Source organism: Furipterus horrens, unplaced genomic scaffold (assembly GCF_987537825.1).
Source record: "Furipterus horrens unplaced genomic scaffold, mFurHor1.1.pri manual_scaffold_9, whole genome shotgun sequence".
NCBI lineage: Eukaryota > Metazoa > Chordata > Mammalia > Chiroptera > Furipteridae > Furipterus > Furipterus horrens.
The window spans coordinates 38,484,114-38,508,060 of record NW_028327179.1 but is presented as its reverse complement, the minus strand read 5'-3'; the positions used below and the strand labels follow the sequence as shown (position 1 = coordinate 38,508,060).

At 36.2% G+C, this 23,947-nt stretch overlaps 1 pseudogene; it reads left to right on the top strand.

Moving 5' to 3' along the window:
* The first annotated feature begins 6,071 nt into the window (after window positions 1-6,071).
* LOC150001629 (ribosome biogenesis protein NSA2 homolog pseudogene) lies at window positions 6,072-6,854 on the top strand (annotated as a pseudogene).
* The last annotated feature ends 17,093 nt before the right edge of the window (window positions 6,855-23,947 follow it).

Below are 23,947 nucleotides of genomic sequence, written 5' to 3'. Positions count from 1 at the left end.
CAACTAGAACCCTGTCTTTAATAAATACTTGTTAAATCAAAAAATAATGAGTAAATACCTGGATTATACATGACAGACATTAAGACCTGATACATTTTATGCACAACATGAATGAAAAAAAAAAGAGAGAAAAATGGAGAAATAGTATGTTTGTTTATGTGTTTCTTTACACAAAGATATACACATAATTTTGCATTATTAAAATTTTTTCTATTATATAAAAATTACCTTTATACTGGTTTTGTGAGTACTTACATTAACTTTTGGGAAAGTTATTAACATATGGACACATTTGACACTTATCTGCTATGATCCAATAACAGAGAGTGCTAAGCCACTGATAGTTTCTAATAAATGCCAGGGAATGATAAAATATAACAAGGCATTCAAATATGCAAAGGAGAAGAGACATTTGACAGTTTTATACTACTACTTATAGTTTGAAAATTCAAATTAGGTAGCGCTCCATTAAATGACACAGCATTAGGTGGGTTGAAAAGAAATATGAGAAGGAAAAAAAGAAAAGACTTTCTAGTTCACTAAAGTCCATCTCCGATGCAAAAACAGTAAATGAGAGGAATTTGATATTTGAGGAAACAGTTTTGTCAGGAGGATTCCCAAGAGGGCAATAAAACGTTTTAAAGGTTACATTAACTTCCTCAGCAAGGGTGTGAATTTATCCCCTCTCTCCAAAAAAAAAAAAAGGAAAAATTAAGAAAGCATATTGCCTTATGAAAGATATAGAGGGAAAATAATCATTTAAAACTCCTGGAGACAGCTTTGGATGCATGATTGCAGATCTCAGCAGTGCTTTGGTCAGTCAAATACTTTTATCTGGAACATACGAGGACACGAAGGGGCCATATCAAGACATACTTCCTGCATTTACATTTTCTCCATCTTAAGTGCTACTTATGTCTGGAGATTTCATCAGCAAGCTGAATGAAATTCTCTGTCATATGAAAGTTCCCTTTTCAAATTGTACTTTCACTTTTATAGATTATTTTTTCTCCTGTTCTTAGTCAAGATACTAATATTATTCAAGTGCTTCAAAGATATATTGCTTGCACTTTGCAAACAATACCAGGTATTGCCTCTGGTTAAGCCTTTATGAAAAAGCTGCTTTTTCTATATAAGAGAAAACTTGTGTAGCAGGACAACAAAAGACTTTCACACTGCTTCCTTAAATCTGAATGAACCTTCAGAATTGATAAGAACACTAAAACCACAATTAGCATATTACTCAAACTGGCCTTTCAGCAGCACCTCAGAGCTATATAATTCACTTTCTTTCATTGTTATTCTCAGATAACGGAAAAGGAAAAATAAACACAGTGTACATATTAATATTGAAGCTTTGTGAAAGAAAATGCAAGCTTCTCTAGGAGGATGAATGATGATAAGATTTTCTATATAGAAATCTCTTGAAGAGTAAGATGAAGCAGCAAGATTTTGATTTCTTAAACATACACACACATCTCACAAACCTTAAATTATGACAAATATTGATGTTATATTTCAAAATCATCATTTTTAAACTAAGGTTATATAGAATCAGGTGCACAATTAACTAAAAGAGAAATCAACACATTTCTCAAAAGATCCTTGAAAAAATGCAAGATAATTATAATTAGGTTATTTCAAAAACTTATTAAATACACTGAATCTTATCAAAACATGATTACTAATCATATTTTTGAGACTATAGAAAAATTGTGATATTATCCCATCTCCAGCCTTTTCTAGAAATCTTTTCTAGCTTTAGCCATTCTCATACTCAAAATGACCTGTTCTGTTAGCTAAATTATTCTAATAAGCTCATTTACATTAAAGGGTTAATGAGTAACAGTGCTTGATGCTTTACCTAGAGGGATATTTTATTTAGACAAAAGGAAATAGAGGAAGTTTAATCCAAAGAAATCATTCTTAAATTGTAAAATTGTAGGTATTCTTGTCAGTGCATACATGTTATAGAAACAGGGCCTTCTACCATTAATATCACAAAAGATATCTTTTGTTTGGCCCTTATGGGGCCCATTCCTCTAAGACTGTGGCTCTTTAATTTTAGCATACATGCAAAGCACCTAGAAAACCACTTAAAATAGAGATTGCTTAGCATTATTCCCATAGTTTCTGATTCAGTAGGTACGAAATGGGGCCGAAGAATTTGTCTTTCTAATTATCTCTAGTGCTGCTGGTGATAGGCACACTTCCAGAACCACTGAACTAAGTTAATGATCCCCATGCTTGTCTGAAATTATCTAAGGAGCTTTAAAAATACAGATGCCACTTAAAGAGATCTGATGTCATGTTGTCTGCTATTTGACCTAGAATCAGCCTTTTAAAAAGATCCTTGGTGAGTCTCATGTGCAGCATACTTTTTGATTCACTACTCATAGTACTTTAATAATAATAATTATAATATAATTAGACAATACTTTTCTTATGCTCCCAGTCTTACCTAACAATATCCAATGTATGTTCATTAAATACTAATTATGTGCGCCATGCTAGGAGTACCCTGGCCTGCGAAGTCCTTTGTGGTCTAACCCCTGGAAATCTTTCTGATCTCACATCTTAACACTCTCTGCTCTGCCTGGTCACTACCTCTTGCTCCAGCCGCAATAACCTCCTTGTAGCTCCTTGACTTCATCAATACACTTAGGGCCTTTGCATTCACTCCTCTTCTTCCAGTAACACTCTGCCACTATGGCTTCTTCCCTCCCTTTCTCTAATTCTCACTTCAGATATCACCATTTCAAGGAGGACTTCTTGTCTCCTCTATTTAAAAGACCTTGCCTTATCTCCAATCCACTGGGTTTATCCCTTTTCCCTTCTTCATAGCACTTAGTACTACCCAATACTACTCAAGTTAGTACAATTCATTCATTTATTGCCTGTCTCATTTCACTAAATATAAGCCCATGAAAGCAGCATCTACATGTCATTCACTACTATTTTCCCTGTGTCTAGAAATGTGCTTGGCATATTATAGACACTAAATAAAATACTGTTGAACAGGTGGGAATGCAATGATAACAAAATGAGCATGTCTTCTTGTCTTATGCCAGTTTACTTTTTTTTAAGATTTTAATTATTTATTTTAGAGAGAGGTGAAGGGAGAGAGAAGAGAGGGAGAAAAACAGCAATGTATGGTTGCCTCTTGCGCGCCCCCAACTGGGGACCTAGCCCGCAACTCAGGCATGTGCCCTGACTGGGAATCAAACTGGCGACCCTTTGGTTTTCAAGCCAGCATTCAATCCACTGAGCCACACCAGCAAGGGCAGCCAGTTTACCTTTGAATGAGACTCACAGGGTTAAAAAGAAAATGAGCACTAAACAATATAATGAGAATAGTCTAGACAGCTAGAGGAGCACAAAGGAAGAGCAAGAAACACAGTCTGCAGTGGTCAGAGAAGACTTTCCAGAGGAAATGATTTCTAAACTAAGAATTGAAAATGAGTAGGCATCTTCGAGGAGCAGGGTGGCAGCAGTGTAAAGAGTAGAGCACATTGATGAATTCAAAGATGCTCAATAGACAACTCAGCATGGTTCTACTCAATTTCCACTAGCAACGAAGTGCTAATATTGCACTATAAAATATATAAATATGACTCAAATTGAAACCCAAAATTCAGACTGATGGATTTTTACATTTTTTCCACCCTACTATTACTCCAGTAGATAATACTGGACACATAGTAAGTTCTCTACTAGCATCTTGATGAATTGCAATCCAGAAGAGTTCAGGGATCTCATTTCTATTTCTACAGTGCCTTACATACATAATGGACTCAAAAAAATATACATTGATCAATGATCCCTAAGAGATGAATAATATTCACACTTTACTCAAATTCCAAGCCATATGACTCATTCTACATAAATGTTAATTTAGCTGTCATAAGAAAACAATTATTATTCCACTCCATTAAATTTCTCCAAAAGCAACCATGAAATGTGACTGTGTTTTCAACTTTGATTTTATGTTAAATTTTCTTTATGAAAACGACTCAATAAATTATTTGGTGTAAGATGCTTCTTTGTACTAACCAAAAGACAGACAACATTTTTGTTTTTTTAAGTCTGTCAAACTCACAGAATAATATATCCAGATTATTGTAATCTTTTTATCCTATTTTTAATATTGAGATACCACATTCTGTCATTGTAGACAACACTTAAAAATGACATTATAGAGAAAATCACACTGAATACCTCTCTGATACTCTAATTTTTAAAGTAATTAGGTTAGATTTAATAAACATTTACTCTTTCAACTTCAAGCATCTTCTATTCAAATCCTGAAAAGATCAAAAAACACGATTCAGGCAAAATGAACAATATCTAACAAACACATCACAATTTTGGTTGGTAAACTTGAAAGTGGCCCATAATGATTCGATTCTTCTGGTAGTGTCTTTCTTGTGTAATCCCCTCAGCTTGACCGACCATGGGTTAGGCCTATCAATTTACCTACAAGTATAATATGCAAAAGAGATGAGTGTTACTTTCAAGAGCAGGCTACAAAAAGACTTTTATTTGGGGCATACTCTAGCTCTATCTCTCTTTTGAGTTACTAGTTTAGCTATTGTGGAGACATTCAGGTACAGCCTACATACAGGTCTACAGGAGAAGCCTACCAGTGCCCACATGAGTGAGCTAGGAAACACTCTTCTGAAGGAGGCTTGCAGTACCTATGTAAGTGACCTCAGAGGAGGATTCTATAGCCCCAGGTGAGCACTGAGACAGCTTCGATCCTGGCTGACAAAACAACTTGACTGCAACAACACATGATGCTCTGATCCAGAGTACCTTGCTAAGCCACACCTAGATTCCTAATCCTGGAATCTGTGAAATAAATATTTGATGCTTTAAGCTCATGAACTTTAAAAAAATTTGTAACTAGTACAATAATTAACTCCAAGAAAAAGAGCATTATTTGATTTCTGCTTCAGGTGGTTGCCTCCCAGGCGCCATCATCTCTTCTGAGGCCATATAGGAGAATGGTTAGAGCACTGGCTCTGAAGCTCAATATCTGAGTGTGAATCATCACTCTGACTCTTGTAACAGCATGTGATGATGTTACCAAGCAAACGGGGGTTTGTTCATGAGGCACCTTGGTATTAAACCCAACTATCAGTGTTGAGAAAAAGAGGTATTTATTTATAATATTCTAAACTGGTGGGTCTGGGAGCACTTCTGCTCAGAACCCTGTTCTCCCATGAAACCCAGCACTTCCTTTGTTCCCCAAAAGGCTGTAAGCCAAAACCAAACCCAACAGTTCTCCACTTCTTATCTGTCAGCTCTCTCCTTCAGGATCTGGCATACGATGTCATCAGCCTCTGTATAATAGTCCAGGAAGGCATGTGCCATGTTACACTGGATCATGATGAAGTCTAGGAAAGGTGCAAGTCCTAAGAGAGTGTCCTCTCTGCATGTCCCAAGTTCCAAAAGTCCAGAGAGAATCCAGGTCTTCAAGATGGAGTCCTTGGTGGCTTCCAAGTCAGCTGAAACAGACACGACCAAAGCAGCAGCATGCCTGCTTTCTTACTAGCCCAGGTAACATGGCCCTCTCCCATGGCAGACCAGCTGTCCTACAAAGCTGCCTAGCTGCTACATCATGGCTCTCTTCCTTACACATCAGACCTTGTGGCAGGCTGGTGCAGTCCCTCTGCAGTCTTTTCAAACTGCATGGCCCAGCATGCCAAATAGCTACCACCTTCCATTGTGCCTGGTTCTCTCCTTTCCTTTCAAAACCACATGGCTCTCCCTCACATGGCTGCCAGTTTATTTTTAAATGCTGACTGTCACCTGTGACACAGTGCATTAACCGGTCCTGGCCACTTGCAGAGTCTTGCACAGACCCCATAAGCTTTTTGTCACCATTCAATGGTCCAAGCCCCTCCCATCTCTTTTGCACTGTGGAGTAGCCACAGCAATTTCCATAACTAAGAAACTAGCTTTTCCTGTCATAAGTTGCTTGGAGTTGGTTCGTGGGTCTGAGACCTGATAGTTGAAAGCGTCTTCGTGCACGGGGGACTGCACTCAGCTGCCCAGCGGCCATAACCATGCCACAAAATGAGTATATTGAGTTACACCAGAAGCGCTATGGATATCGTTTGGATTACCATGAGAAAAAGAGAAAGAAGGAAGGCGGAGAGGCTCATGAATGTTCAAAGAAAGCAAAAAAGATGATTGGTCTGGAGGCTAAGCTCTACCATAAACAGCGCCATGCTGAGAAAACACAAATGAAAAAGACTATCAAGATGCATGAAAAGAGAAACACCAAACAAAAGAATGATGAAAAGATTCCAGAAGGAGCAGAACCTGCATACCTACTGGACAGAGAGGGACAGTCCCAAGCTAAAGTACTTTCTAATATGATTAAACAAAAAATGAAAAGAGAAAGCGGGAAAATGGGAAGTCCCTCTACCCAAAGTTTGTTCCCAGGGAGAAACAGAGGTATTAAAAGTTATTCTAACTGAAAGGAGAAAGAAAAAAGCATGGAAGAGAATGGTTACTAAAGTCTGCCTGTTGGAGATGGCTTTACTAGAAAACCACCTAAATATGAAAGATTCATTAGGCCAATGGCTTTACATTTCAAGAAGGCCCATGTAACACATTCTGAACTGAAAGCCACCTTTTGCCTGCCAATACTTGGTGTAAAGAAGAATCCCTCATCCCCACTCTATACAGCTTTGGGTGTTATTACCAAAGGTACTGTCATTGAGGTGAATGTATGTGAGTTGGGCCTTGTGATACAAGGAGGCAAGGTTATTTGGGGAAAATATGCCCAGGTTAACAAAAATCCTGAAAATGATGGATGTATAAATGCAGTCTTACTGGTTTGACAGCAGTTTTCATACAAGTAACTTGAGTGTGATGTTTCTTCATAGTACAATATTACAAGGGCTTACATGTCCGCAGCCATCAAGAAAACTATTTATTTTATTGTAAAGAACATTAAAATGGCCCAGTTTTACAAACTGGTATTTATTTTGGGGTTTATCATTTAGATGTTCATGAAACTGAATGATTAAAAAAAGCAGTTTAAGCAAAAAGAAAAAAAAAAAAAAAGAAAGAAACTAGCTACCAGCCATAGATATTCAAAGTACCCTAAAAGCTGCACTGTTCCCTTCCTCCATCCCCAAAACCACAGGCTGTGGGGACTTTCAGGGGCCCCTGTTAAAATAATAGCATCTACTCATAGGCTGGTAGTAATCAATTGAGACAAGAATTTAACTCTCCTCATTGATACTTAGTGTTCTGTGATTTAGCTGCTTTTATTATCCTTTCTTTACCTCCCTACATTTACATTTTTCACTTTAGTTCTCCTCTTCTCCACTTTGTTTTATATCAACTTATTCTCCTGCCTTATGCATTTTTTCAAGAAATATTTATTAAATGCCTACTATTTGCTTTTATATATAAGGGTCCTCAGGTACACAACTTAGAGAATGCTATTTGCTCTTGATAAAGACTAATTTGAGAAGAAAAAAGACTCAGGGAAATCAGGCAAGAAATGACTAGAGTGCTAAGAAAATGGTAGTGAAATATCATTACTAAAATCATTAGGAGGTAGAAGCAACAGGATAGGTATCTGATTAATGGAGGAGTAAGAGGGAGAGAAGAGAGTTTAAAGTGGCCCAGAGGCTTTATTATTTAAATCAGGTACTTGATTCCTTTGTTTTAGGTGTCAAACAGAAAAATTCAAAGAACTATAAAAGAGACACTGTCCTCAGGAACTAATGGATAGGTAGAGAATGGTAAACCAAAAATGAACCAAATTCATTAGATGGCACATTTTCTTAAATGTTCACAGACTTTGACTACAAAGCCATTTTCCTATACCTGTAGAGCCTCACTTCTCAATATCCCATGTCTGTACTCTTAGCCCTTATAACCCTTTTCCCACTTCACTTCTTTTTCCAGAAAAGAGTCTGTTCATTTATACTAAGTGTAAATTTAAATAGATGTCTTTTTCTCTTGGTTATTTCTAATTTAAACCTTAGCTTTAATAAATATTAAAGGCTTTACATTTTAGATATAAAGTATATCAGCAAAGGGAAGAAGTTTAAATACATAAGGATAAAGAAAAAGGTTGGATTGCCCTAAAAAATCACAGGGCACAAACCTATACCTTGTCAGTATAGTTCTGGACCTGCAATGGGAGAAAAAAGGAACAGCCAATCAACTGTCCTCCAAACACCTGTGACATATACTTCACAGGATCATCTCCCAAAATATCTGGGAACAAGGACAATGAGATGAACATTTCTTCAAGTACAAGTCACTATAATTTAAATCATTATAGACAGAGTAGTTTATTTAAAATGTACAGATTCTTAGACTTCATCCCTAGGAATCTCTAGTTTGGAGACCAGGAATTAGAATTTTTAACCAACATTCCTAAATGACTTTTTACAAACACTAATACTCAAGAACTATTAGCTAAATAGAACATATAGAAATTATGTTAGAGAGAAGGTTTAATATAAAATATAGACCAATAACACTTGCTTAATCAGTTTGGGGGCTATTTTTCTTGCCAGTAGTAGAGAAACCAGAAAACAAATTTCACTTTAAACTTGCTTTAGGTAAGTTAATCATAGAGGAATTTAGCAGTGTTTCACAGAATGGATTTAGAATCAGCTTGAAACATTTTATTATCATGATTCAGGAAGGATTTAATTTAAATTAATCCAGTTTAAAACAGCTAGTCATTTAATCAAATTTTAACCAATAAAGGTATTTAATTATTTAACTTTACTCTGTCTGTTGTCCACAAATTAAAAATAAAGATCTTTTTGTATATGATATAAATTATAAATATTAAAATAATTATTTTGGAATAATTTTACCATCACAAAACTGAATGATTATTTTATATGCCATTGGTAGATAAATATTACACTCTGTGAAGTTGATTATCTCCATTATAAATATATAAATTAAAATTTTAATATGAAAAGCAAGTTATTTGCATTTTGGGTACTTCCATCGATAAAATAGAGATATTAACATATATGTAATATTGTTTAGAAAAATTTTCAGGTTGAATTTAAACTTTTCTAGAGGCACAAGTTCTGTGTTCAATTTAGATGTTGCATAGATGAAATCTGCCCAGGTGAACATGGAAAATTAAAAATATATTTTCACCCTGTTAATTGCCTTCATGATATTTCTTTTGTTTATTCTCAGATTAGGATGGGAAAACTATATTTTATTTGCCCAAAACTCAATTTTGCAATTTAGTATTCATTTAAGCAGTATTTTCTATCCTTAGCTAAATATAAGGATCATCATGGAACTTCATAAAATGTACTAATGCTCAGGTTCTACCATAAACCGATTTGAGGGGTAAAGCTGGACTATTATGTGTTATAGAAACTCACTAGGTAATTCTAAAGTCAGGCCAATGTTAAGATACTGGTTTATAGAAAAAAAGGCAATAATTCTACATATGCAGAAGACTTTGTTGTTGCCAGCTTGGCTTAGTTTCTGTTAATGCAATCTAGCAGTGTAGGTGACTCAGACTGCTCATTGATATTGTGTGTGTGTGAATGTACTTGCATGTGTTTTGGGATTTGCTTTCTTGTTTGTTTGTTTTTATCATTAGCAGTAAATAAACATTTCTGACTGTTTCACTTTGGACATTGTAGTTAAAGTCAAACTTTCCCTTACATGTCCAAATTGTTTCTACCACCAAATGTTAGTAAGAAAATAGCTGAAGATAGCCCTTGACTTGTTAGGTATCATAAATATATATTACATTGTATTTTAAAATATATGATCTTAAATACCTTAAAACCTGTAGGTATAAAACACTTTAAATAAAAATTAAAATATACATCATTTCCAGATTTGCATACCTTGGTTTCAACATGTAAAATCAAGATTATTTTTAAAATCATATGTAAGACTATTCAATAATAAAACCATGAGAATATACTCAAAAGATATAAAGTGAAAAATTCAAGTTAAAATATATGTGTGAAATAATCTCAGGGTTATTGGAGAAAATGAGCATCCATTTGTATGGAAAAAAGACAAAGCATATAGAATAAAATTAACATTACTTCTAGGTGATGAGTGTAGGTGATTTTATTTTTTATACTCTCCAAAAATTTGCCCAATGAATACTGCATTAATGAAGAAGCCAGACTACTTCCAAACTGACTTTATACATCATTATGATTTATTAAACAATTTATATTAGGTTTGTTTCTTAAAAATACACAAAATGTTATTTTCTTTAAAAAAAATATAAAACTACTCACTATACCCATATTTTTATAATTGCTAAATTCTAAGTTCAAGAAGAACTGATTCTGCCTGCTTTTACCTTGGGAGAAATTATCTAAGTTGAGCTGATTGGGCTTATACATCCTACTTGGTTGGATTCACACATTTGCAGAACCCAGGAAGGTGAACATGTTCAAGAAGATGCAGGAAAACATCCACATGCTAACTTTCATTCTGTGGATTTATTTTCTAATTTTTCACATCTCTTTTCCTCTATGCTTTTCTTTCATTTTTAATAGCATGTTAAGAAAACAAAAACATTAATTATGGCACTTTATTAAATGCCATTGGTTTAGAGCCTGCCACTTGTTAAGCTGCCAACATACAAGGTCTGTCCAAAAAACGTCCAGCCATTGTTAATATAATGAAAATGTTAGCACAAGATCAATGTAACCTGGCAGCAAAAGAGAGCAAACTGTAATGAGTATGTGTGAACAATGATGACATCACTGTACTAGTCAGTGGTGACAGTAGACAGAGCAGTAGAGTGAGCATGTGTACTGTGTGGCCATTATGTTCAAAATGACTAAGCGACTAAATCAATGAATCTGCATCAAATTTTGTGTAAAGCTCTAACACTTCTCTGCACAGAAACTATTTGGATGCTTCAGAAGGCCACAAATATGAACAAGTGATGATTGGCAGCTTCATCACAACAATGTGCCTGCTCATGTGTCACATTTTGTGCAGAGCTTTTTTGGTGAAACATCAAATCACCCAGGTGATTCAGCCTCCCTATAGCCCAGATTTGGTGCCCTGTGACTTCTGGCTTTTCCCAAAACTAAAACCACCTTCAAAATGGAAGAGATTTCAGACCATCGATAAGATTCAGGAAAATACATTGGAGCAGCTAATGGCAATTGGGAGAACAGTGTGAGGTCCCAAGGTGCCTACTTTGAAGGGGACTGAGGCATCATTGTCCTATGTACAATGTTTCTTGTATCTTGTACCTTCTTCAGTAAATGTCTCTATTTTTCATATTACATGGCTGGATATCTTCAGGATAGAACTCACATATGAAATAAAGTGTGAAGCCCAGCCTTTAGAGCTGTGAGCCAGACAGGAATAAATCCATTGTTATATAGTCAGTGATTTCTTTATTTTTATAGAGCAATAGAAAAGATTTGCATAGTATTGAAAGTTCTATCCACAGCAATCAAACAAGAAAAAGAAATAAAAGGCATCCAAATTAGAAAAGAGGAAGTAAAACTATCATTATTTTCAAATGACATGATAGCGTACATAGAAAACCCTATAGACTTCATCACAAAACCTACTCAACCTAATAAGTGAATTTGGCAAAGCAGGATACAAAGTCAATATGAAGAAATCAAAGGCATTTTTGTACACCCACAAGGAAATATTAGAAACAGAAACTAGAAAAAAAACCCAATTACTATAGCAACAAGAAAAAAAAGGGCCTTCTTAACAAAGAAGGTAAAAGACCTTTACCTGGAAAACTACAGAACACTGAAGAAGCAAATTAAGGAAGATACAATTAAATGGAAGCATATACTGTGTTCGTGGATCAGAAGAAAAACATTATTAAAATGTCCATACTACCTAAAGCAATCTATAGATTCAATGCACTACCTATTAAAATACTGATGATATAGTTCACAGACTTAGAACAAATACTTCAAAAATTTATATGGAACAAAAATGACCCCAAATAGCTTCAGCAATCCTAAGAAGAACAAAGTAGGGGGGATCACAATACCTGATATCAAACTATACTACAAGGCCACTGTAATCAAAACAGTCTAGCACTGGCACAAGAACAGACACATAGATCAACTGAACAGAATAGACAGCCCAGAAATAAACTCAGGTCTCTATAGTATATTAATATTTGACAAAGGGGGAAGAAGCATAAAATAGAGTGAAAATAGCTTTTTCAACAAATGGTGCTGGGAGAACTGGAATGGGACATGCAAAAAAATGAAACTAGACCACCAACTTACACCATACACCATAATAAACTCAAAAAGGATAAGAGACTTAAACATAAGCCATGACACCATAAAAGCCCTAGAGTAAAACATAGGCAGTAAAATTTCAGATATCCCACCCAGCAATATTTTTGCCAATACATCCTCTAGGGCAAGAGAAATAAAGGAAGGAATAAACAAATGGGGCTACATCAAATTTACAAACTTCTGCACAGCTAAAGAAAACATCAGCAAGATGAAAATGGAACCTATCATATGGGAAAACATATTTGTCAACGATAACTCAGACAAGGGTTTGAGCTCCAAAATATACAAAGAACTCATATGAATCAACATCAGGAAGACAAAAAATCCAACTTAAAAATAGGCAAAGGACCTGAACAAACACTTTTCTAGGGTGGACATAGAGAGGGCCCATAGACATATGAAAGAATGCTCAACATCACTAGCCACCAGACAGATGCAGATTAAAACCACAATGAGATACCACCTCATACTGGTCAGAATGGCCATCATCAACAAATCAACAAACAACATGTGCTGGCGAGGATGTGGAGAAAAGGGAACCCTAGTGCACTGTTGGTGGGAAGGCAGACCGGTGCAGCCACTGTAGAAAACAGTATGGAATTTCCTAAAAAAACTAAAAATGAAACTGCTTTTTGGTCCAGTGATTCCACTGCTGGGATTATACCCAAAGAATACTGAAACACTTATTCAAAAGAATCTATGCACCCCTGTGTTCATAGCAGCATTATTTACAATAGCCAAATGTTGGAAACAGCCTAAGTGCCCATCAGTAAATGAGTGGATCAAAAAACTGTGGTACATTTACACAGTGGCATAGTATGCAGCAGAAAGAAAGAAGGAACTCCTACCTTTCACAATGGAACTGGAGGGTATTATGCTAAGTGAAAATAAGCCTGGCATAAAAAGACAAATACTATATGATCTCACCTATAAGAGGAACCTAATGAACAAAACAAATGAGCAGAATAGAACCAGAGACATTGAAACAAGGAACAGACTGACAGTGACCAGAAGGGGCAGGGGAGGGGTATAAGGGCAGGAAGAAGGGGAAGGTCTAGTCAAGGAACATGTATAAATGACCCATGGACATGAACAACAGGGTGGGGATTGACTGTGGAAGTGGGGGTAGGTAGGGCAGGGAAAAGCAATGGGGGAAAAATTGGGACAATTATAAAAGAACAACAATAAAAAAAGGCAAAAATATATAAATTTTTAAAAAGTGTTTAGCTATGCCAGGAAAAAAGAAGGCAAACAAAACATTTGTTGTGTAATAATCATCCTTAATTTAAGACATCATAATTAATAATATGAAAATATGAAGTAGAATTTAGAACAAAAGTAGGTCAAGTAATTTCATTTTTGAGAAAGAGCTTTGGGTTAATGACAAAGGAAGTAAAGGTGAGAGACAGGGCTAAAATTGATACAAATGAAGTGAAAGGAATTAGTGGATGCTGGACATCTCATAAGAGACACCATACATGGTTCAGAGTTGACAGAAGCTTTCTCTCCTCTCTTTTTCTTTCTTTAATTATCTTTATCGAAGTTAGTTAAAATGGTTCTCACTCAGCAGCCATTTTCCCTTTATTCTTCTGGGAAAAAGGCATTTATATTATATATAATTTTCAAAACCAAATTGCTCAGAAATCCTGTGCTTACTAATAGTGAATCAGTAACAAGTTATTTAGAAAAATGTTTGACTATTATGCAATCATGCACATAATACAGGGTAGAACAAAAGTAGATTTACAGTTGTGAGTTTGCAAAATGTATATTTATTTATTATTGTATTTTTTTCTATACAAACAACTGCAAACCTACTTTTGCCCTATTCTGTATAATGTTAACAGTGAGATACAAACTTTAAAAATAAGGTGAGTTGGACTTCTGGCCAAGATGGAGGCATAGACAGACATGCTCTGTCTCCCTACACAACTAAGAGGGAATACAGCTGCCTCAAAACTGGAGACAACCAGAAGTTTCAGAAAGTTGGGCTGCATGGAAGTTCAACAAAGGGATATAAAGAAGAAATACTCATCCAGACAGGTAGGAGGGGTGGAGCTGGGACAGGAGAGGACGCAGTGTGGTGGCGGCAGCAGCAGCGACAGCGGCAGGCTGCAGAAAGCACAATTACACATTTTAAAAAGTCAGGAGGGACACCTGGGGGATGTTCCCAGCTCCTCATCAGACTGTGCAACTCACTGTCCCAGCACCAGGGAAAGTCAAGCCTCATTGCTTTTGACTGTGCAGACCAGTGGGGTTGGGGTGGAGGCGGAGACTGCTGGTCTCTCAGTAGAATCCACTTGTTTAAAGGGCCCCCATGGTCCTGGAACATCCGCAGACCCATCCACTCTGGGAGCGGCAGCCAGGAACCAGTCCCACATGGAAGTGGGAGAAGTGCTGGGAAAAAGGGTGAGTGCTAGGCAAGTGGGGTTGTTCCCTCTCAGACCCCTTCCCCACATACAGCACCACAATGCGGTGAAACAGATCGCCCATTACTGACAAATCCTTAAGGCTCTGACCCTTACAACATAAGAGGAGCAACAGCTCTACCTAAGATGCAGAGACAGAACACACACAGGAGACTTATGGCCAAGATGGAGGCCTAGACTGACATGCTCTGTCTCCCTCCACAATAAAGAAGGAATACAACTACCGCAAAACCAGAAATAACCAGAAGTTCCAGAAAATAAATGGAAGTCCAACATATGAAGTTATAAAGAAGTTGTGCTCATCTGGATGGGTAGGAGGGGCAGACCTGGGGCGGAGAAGTCAAGCTGTGCTATCGGTGGCAGCAGTGGTGATGGCGGCAGGATGGCTGTAAGCACATACATTTGTATTTAAGGGCAGGTGAGAAGTGCCTGGGGAGCACCCTCGGCTGCAGACAAGACCTGTCAGCTTGCGAGTCCAAAGCTAGTGAAGGCAGACTTCCATTGCCTTGGACTGTGAGGCCCGGAAGGTGTGGGGATGGAGGAGGAGGCTCCCAGTCTCAGTGGACAGTGAAGGACAGTAACCCATCTTGGACCCCGACCCCCGCAGGAAACACCACAGTGTGGTGAGAAGGGTCTCCCAGTTGTGAGGAGTGCACGGGGCTGCATCCCCTATAGCGTGGGAGGTGGGACAGCCCTGCCCAGGAAGCAAGGCTAAACACAAAACTGTCAGGATGGCACAGATCATGATAGAGATCCTGGTGACACAGCTGACAAGCCAGCAAATATCTATTCTAACAGACCAGCAGATAGATAATCTTTCTGAGGCTCAGTTCAGAGTTTTGCTTATAAAAATGCTTATAGACCTAACAGCAGATCTTAAACAAGACAGGGAAGGAATGAAGTCTAGTCCTGCTGAAATGTACAAAAAACCCATACAAAACTAGTGGTGAGGGAAAGAAAACCAGGGATCACATCAACAAATCGGAACATAGGGAAGGAACAAAAGTCAACTAATACAGAAAGAGGAAACGAAAAGTGAGGAAAATGAGGAGAGGCTCAGAAACCTATGGGACAGCTATAAGCGGGCCAACATCCAAATCATAGGGTTTCCAGAAGGTGAAGAAGAAGAACTAGAAATTAAAAAAATTATGTGAAAAGATAATGAAGCAGAACTTCCCCAACTTGGGGAAGGAAATAGACTTACAGGTCCAGGAAGCATGGAGAGTTCCAAAAAAACTGGACCCAGGGAGAACCACACCAACACACATTAGAATCTAAATGTCAAAAATTAAGGATAAAGAGAGAATCTTAAAAGCAGCAAGAGAGAAGAAGAGAATTACATACAAAGGGTCCCAATAAGATTATCAGGTGATTTCTCAAGAAGGGACTGGCAATAAATATTCAAAGTAATGAAAAGCAAAAACCTACAACCATGATTACTCTATCCAATGAATCTGTCACTCAGAATAGAAGGGCAGAGAAAGTGCTTCCAGGACAAAGTAAAACTGAAGGACTTCATCAGATCCAAACCATGTTATATGAAATGTTAAAGGGACTTGTTTAGGAGAAAGAGGATCAAAACTATGAACATTAAAATGAAAACTGTATCACAACAACCAACAACAGAAGCTAGGGAACTGAAACAAAGGCAAACTAAGTAGGCAATGAGAGTGGGAAAATAACTATACATATGGGGAACATTATGGGGGGCAGGTCAGCAGGGAGGGGGAAGGGGGAAAAGGGAGGGAGATGGTACAGGAATTAAGAAGCATAGTAGGAGGGAGTGGAGTAGATAGGAAGATGTTGAGAAGAACTATATGCACAACCAATGGGCGTATAGAGAGGGACATCTGGAAGGAGGGGTGTCACTGGGTGGAGGGGAAAAAGGGAAAAGAAATTGGGACAACTGTAACAGCATAATCAAAGCATATTTTAAAAAATAAAGTGTGTTAACAACTATTTAAAAATAAACATATATGTGTAGGAAAATAAATTCAAAATAAATATACCAAAATTAATGGTTGTTAATAGCTGTATCTATGAATAGGAATTAAAAATGATTTTTAATTATTTCTGCATTCTTTCCTATTTCCTAAAATGCTTATTTCAGAAAGGAACTAGTTGTTCATCAAAATATATTAGTATCAAAATTATGTACAGTTAGATTTGTAAAATAAAGCTAAAATACTTTGAAATGATGAAAACTTAAGCTAATGGCCCAAGGACAAACATTTGAAAAAGACTTATTTAGATATGCTGAACTTAAAGCTTACAAAAAATAATACTATTTAAAAACAAATGGAAGAGTCAATGGGGAATACTAGAATTTAATGGAGACACTTTCTTCACTTTCTTAATTAATCACCATTTTACAGATATGATTGGACTACATGATATGGGGGGAAACAGAGTTTGTGAGGTCACAATCTGAACAAACAGAAAATAAATTAAGATCTATAGTCTATGCTTCTCAAAAAGCAGGTGAAGACATATTAACTGATCGTTGATGGTTTTTTAGAATAGTATCTGATTAATACACCAAGACAGTCAAATATAGCACTTTAAGGTGAAAAATGATTCGATATTAAAAAAATATTTAGACTGAAAGGTGTGGGGTGTTGCATTACTCCGTCCTCCCTATCTTCCTAGGTAAGTCTCTACTTAAACACTTCCTCATAAGCCAGCCTATTAAGTCGAAGTGTCTTTCTACATTCACATTGTCCCTAACAGATTCTCGCAAATTATAGAACAAGAGGCTACATATATTTAGCTAAAGATCTCATCTTAAAAAAAGGCCTTCAACTACTGGATGAGAGTTATTGTGAGCTCAGCCAGACTAACCTGTTTTAGACTTCTCTTTGTTGTTATTGTTCAGTGCTCTGACTTAATGATTTATTCCTTAAAATTTGGTACCCAAAATGAAAGACTACTTCACATTTGGTCTTCCCAGAAAGGGAGCTTTCACAGGAAATGTATCCTAGATTCCCACAAATACTCCAAGTCACAAATTTCACCATAATAATTATTGCAGTAAAAGTCTCAATGCATTTTAAAATATGCACATGCACTCACAGTAAAAAAATAAATAAAAAAGGAGAATGAGGTAGGTTGCAGGAGTATGTGTTTAGGGATTAGCTGTAGGATGGAGTTCAGAAAGAAAGTATACAAATGCAGAATGGTGACAGATAAGTCTGGTCACTGGACAAGAGCACTATGTGTCATCTCAGGAGTGATTGCTGTATATAAGCATCATTCTGATGACTGGGGAAAATATGGATTGAATGGTAGCAAAAAAAGAGGCAGGAAGATGTATTAGAAGACTTGCAATTATCTACAAGAAAATGATGATGATCTAATTTAAGGTGCTAAACTGCTAAACTTGTAGAAAAAGTTCATAATTGGTGTTGTCAGTGATGGCATGGAGGCATCTGGGGTTATGCCATACTTCATCTCATCTATTTTTTAGGTATGCCTAGAAATTTTTATTTAATTTTGCAAGTCTGAAGTAAATAGCGTGGGCAATAAGTTTTACTAGTAAATAAAAAGCCATTCTATCAATCTATTGGTAATTAATATACTAATTAGAGTTAGAAAGCATTTTATTGAAAGTAAAATATTGAGAGAAAATGGATATTTATGCAAAATTATAAAATGCTTATAATAAGTACATTTAAAGGAAGACACAAATTCATTTTAGTTTATAGAGCCAATTAAAGTTTTAAAACTTAAGTAGAAATTGAAATATTGATACTATTTGCCAAGTGAGTAAATCCACATCATCACATGTAGGTATTTAATAGGCAGTTGGATCTATGGGCCATGGCTTGGGAGGCAAATCTTGACCAAAATTTCACTCATAGTTCCCAAAGTTATGTAAATTGGCAATGAACCCACATGATCTTGAAAAATCTAAAGATAGAAGGCTTCCTATGACATGAAAATATTAATGCCTTCCCATTTGCTCTCTCAATGGCCTTACTGGCACCTGAGTGTCTGACTTCCACTGCCTTAGAGCATACTTTCTGAAGCATACCTGTTCTAATAAAAACGTTCCCCACATCTGAATATTCTAAAATTTCCCTTCTTTGTCTATTCTAATTTTACTTCTTACATTTAGATTTTATTTTTTAATCTGTACTTTATTTCACATGATCACACACTATTATTCTACTTCCTTGTTAAAGGCTACATTATATTTTAGTGCATGTGTGAGCCATAGTTTTGTTTTATTTTGTTTTTATTCTTACTTTTTTCTATCACCATTTATCCCCCCATACCCTCTTCACCTCCACCACCCCCCTCACCTCTGCATCACCACACTGTTGCTTGTGTGTGTTGACTTGGTCACTTTCTCTTGAGCTCCATCCAGTGCCACTCCACAAACTTCTTGTGAGTCAAGTTAAGAACACAGAAACAGTTTGTAGCTTCTTGTTACATCTCTAGCTAGAAAATCAATTTTCTTTTCCATGATTCATAATCATGTGATCAGCTCCAAAAAAAGACCAGCCTTAAACAAGTGTCTGCTGCCCAATGTCTAGTGATATCTAGGATTACATGTACAATGGACAGTGATTAAATCCATGGTCTGGGGAGCTACACTGCCTTGGTTTAAATCCCAGCTCTGCCACCTTCAGGCTTTATATTCCTGGGCAAGTGACTTGACTCTCTGGGTCTCAGCCTTCCCATTTCTGAAGAGGAGATAATAGGATGACTTCCTCCTGCTGTCATGAGGAGTATATGACCTGACACATGGAAAGCACTGCAATAATGCCACATAAGTGTTAGTTATTTTTTTAATTATTTGTTGTTATTAGCATTATGTTACCTATTCATCGGTCTTTTATATAGGATTCATGATAACTGGCAAAACATTACCAAAAGAAATGAAAAATATATAGTCCACTACTCTTGTCAGTTCCCTGTAATGAAAAAAAAGACCATGGGTGAAGAATTTCTATTCAATTCTTGCCAGGAGGAAAATATGCTAAATGTTCATTCTATTATGACGCCTGTACATTTGTAATATTAATCAATAATTTAAAGATATATAATGAATATTTTATGGGTTATAGCTGTTGTCTATCACTCATAATTCCCTGTTATGTATAACATCAATAAATATTTAATATCTTTAACCAAAAATAATCAGAGTTGGGAGGAAAATAGAATGGGCAAGTAGAAGCACAGTTTATTTTGAAGTGGAAAACTCTCCATGTATCCAGCAGAATTGACCATTAAATACAAAAATCCATCAGCTTTAAATTACAGCAGCAGCACCAGAGAGATGGTTCATCAGCATTGTATTACCAGGCGCTCCCTGCTGATGCTCAGAAGCCTCCGCAGCTCAGGACACATAGCTGTCATTTCATCTTAAAGTCAGTGTGGGAGACTCTGGGAGCTGTTCCTCAACCCTACAAGGTTCTTTCAGTGTCTTAGAGACTTGTTTACTTTATAAAGATATTTTTGTTACAAGTAACAGAAAATATAACTTACACATGCTTTGGTTCTTGTTACTAAAATATTTAGAAGTTGAATTGGCTTCAAGTAGGTCTCATCACACCATACACTCCATTTCTCTTCCATTCTCTCTGCTCCAGCCTCATCTAAGTACATTTTATTTCCAGCCTCGAGTCTATCATGTAGCAAATCGGCTGGAAAAGTATCACCCATCAGCCACATAACACATCCTCTAGAAGACAGCCAGCTTCTTCCTCAACCACAAATCAAAAGCTCTGATAGTCACACAGTTAGGACCAACTTAGGTCACAGTCCCATCTGTGATCCATTGCTCTGCAAGAGGGATGTGATTTTGCTGAGTCATAGTGGTAGGGCAAAGGCAGAAAGGATCATAAGGATGCAACAAACTCCTCTGTTTAATTTCCTTTAATGTGAATGATGCCATTTCCACAGTTTTATAAAGTTTACACTCCTGTGCTTGTATTAAATACCTAATAATTATTTTAAGTCTATTGTAATTTCAGATTTTAATCAATTATGGTAAATTAAATAATATGCCCCTTACCCCAAAATCTTTTCTGTTTTCTCCACTGGTCAATGGAAAGGATCACTTCAATGGTACTATTTTTTACCCACAATTATGGAGTCAGGTCTGAGATTCTGATTCCTATCAAAAAGCATCATTTCCTTATATTTCATGCATTTTTTGGTTCAGAATTCATTTTTATAACTTATTCATAGTTAATTTTTTGTCAATATGTATAAGAATTCTGCATTTTCATTCATTTGACAGAACACTACACACCCTTTGTTATGTATTATCTTTCAGTAAATCTTTGCATTCTTTAACTGGACAAAAATCAGCTAAAACTCTATAGTCTTAATTGTTTCTTGTCATTCAGGGTTTATTATAGCAGTATAACTCTCAGGTGATATTTTTCACCTATATTTGTCAAAGGCCGAAGTAGGAACTTATATACATTTGTTATGTGTATAAATGATACATTGTAAAAGTCTTGACTGAATTTTAATGATTCCATAAGACATAGTCTCATCTTGTATTTGTTCTAAAACAGGAAAATGTTTGCCTGCATTATCTTTTAAAAATATTCTAGAAGTATAGGCAGAATCAAGGATATAACCTTGAATTGAAAAATTAAAAGTCTTAATGGAGCCTTAAAAGTTTTTCACATTGAGTAGAGAAAGTATATAATTTAAAAATAGTTTGGTTTTTCATGTAACTTTTTAAATTTTTTTCATATGTTTCTTGGAATAGTTCACCATCCACCCATGCTGATTTTTTGTGAACTGCACTAAATTAATAAATACAAAAGATTTATACTTTTAAAGTTCTAGGATTTGCTGATTTTTTTGAATTACAATTTTGGATACAAGCTGGATTGCTGCAAGTGTTGATTTGATTTCTTTGAATTTCCGATTCTAGATGCTGCATGCCCTGAATTTTATGCCATTCCTTTTGTAAGTAAATGTGACATATTCTCATTTAGACATACTTCTCCAATTTTGTACAGTTGCTCTCTAATCCAATGTTCCCTGTTGATAAATGACCAACTTTCCTCTAAGTGTCTGAGCAGCATGTATATCAGCAGGTAGTTTCCCCCACTTGGTGTTCAATATGTGGATCCCATGAATTTTATTCTCAACACATATACCAAAGACAGTTTGTTAGTAACTTTGGGCTACCCATATTTTTGATGCAATGGTAGAATCTTTTTAAATATGGTTGTTAAAATTTCTACATTGTTTCTGTTGCATAAGAAATATTCATAATGTATCAGCTATAATTTATATTTTTTATTTGTATTTCAAAAATAGGATAGGAAATTAGACACTTGTGGGGGGAAAAAAAAACCTGTATGCAAAACTATAGATTGTTATTCATTTTTATAATGCTCTAGCTTATGTGTAACCCGTTAACATTTTATTTAGCAAGTTGACTTTATCATGTCTTTACAAAGCATATATAACAATTTTATGCCAACAGCTCTCTTTTCCAACTCATATATAATTGCTTTTCAATGTTAATTAAACCAAATCATTAAAACAGCGTGTATAAAATTGTTGTGCTGCCTTCATGATCCCAACCTCCTACTACTCAATGTTCTTCAGCTTTCCCCTTGAACATGAGCTATCTAGTGATTTGCTCCTAATAATATAAGATGGCAAAAAAGATGAAATTTCATTTTCATAATTAATCTAAAAAAAAAGTGATTTTTGTCTTGCATCTGACTTTTGCCTTCTTGGCTTACATGCTTTGATGAAAGAAGCTGCCAAGTTGGAGAAGCCAACATGGCAATGAACTAAAGGTGGCCGCCAAAATAGCCAGGTAAGAATGGAGACCCTCATTTCAACAACTACAAAAAAGTACATTCTTCCAAAAGCCACATGGGTGTAAATCCCAGCCATCAAGTGAAACCACAACTCTGGATGACACCTTCACTGCAGCCTTGCAGTACCCATGAAAGAGGAAACTAGGCTAAGCTGTGCCCAGACTCCTGACCCACTGAAGTTATCTCATAATAAAAGTATGTTGTTTTAGGTTTGTGGTGACTTGTTAAACAACAGCAAAAATCTAATATACCTGCCATAAATAAGTTTGAGAAAAAAAATCAGAGCTAATTCAAGCTCAAACAATAAGGGCAGAGTAATCAGGTATAGTAGGGAATCAGCCAGTATCATGATACCTTCAAGGTCTTACATCAGGATTGAAAAGCATTAGATTCTGTTAAGTCAGTGAAATAGAAGTACCATATTTTTCTCACTGTAAGATGCACTTGACCATAAGACACACCTATGTTTAGAGGAGGAAAACAAGAAAAAAAAAAAAAAACTGAACCGAATGGTGTATTAAAATATTTAATAAAATATAACAGAATAATATTGCAACCATGCAAAGTGAACAGCAGTCAACAGTGGTATTAAGAACCATCATCACTGTCATTAACAAATGAGGAGAGACTTTAAGGTTCAAGTACTCTTCGAGTTTTCTGGGAACCCCAAGAACTCATTATCGCTAGTGTCAGAATTTATGAAGCTCAGTTGCTCACAATCATTGATATCACTTTCTTTGCTATCTTCATACTGACCAGACACCCTGAGATTCAGCAGTAAAGTGGGATATTTAAGCATCCCCAGAGGTTTCATGTGGGCCCACCACTTCCTCTTCTAACAGCTGTCGCCACTGCTGACAGATCAGGCAAGACGCATTACAGTTTGTAATGCAATATTCACTCCATAAGATGCACAGACACCCCCCCCCCCACTTTTGGGGGAAAAAAGTGCATCTTATGGAGTGAAAAATATGGTATCATGAAAGTTTTAAACACTTTTATAGATCAGGTTGGTTCATTCAATAGTGAGAACCTATTAATTGACATAATCCTAGAAATTGGCTATATAATGGAGAACAAGAAAGACAAGATCTCTGCTCTCATGGAGCTCACATTCTTGTAAAAGTACAATAAAAAGTACAATAAACTAAAAAAGAACTTTAGAATGTAAGTTCTGGGAGAGCAAGAATTTACCCCCTTTCACTGCTGCATTACCCTCTGACATTTCAATAGCACCTGACCCATTGTAGATATTCAAAAAAATTTGTTGAATAAATAAGTAGTTAATTAAGTGAAGAAATTCAAGACAGTATAATGTAACAGAGCAACTAGAATTGTTACTTTAGATGGAGGAGTTTAGGGGAGGCCATACAGAGAAACTGACATTTGAGTTGAGACATGAATGATGAGATGGAGCCAGTCT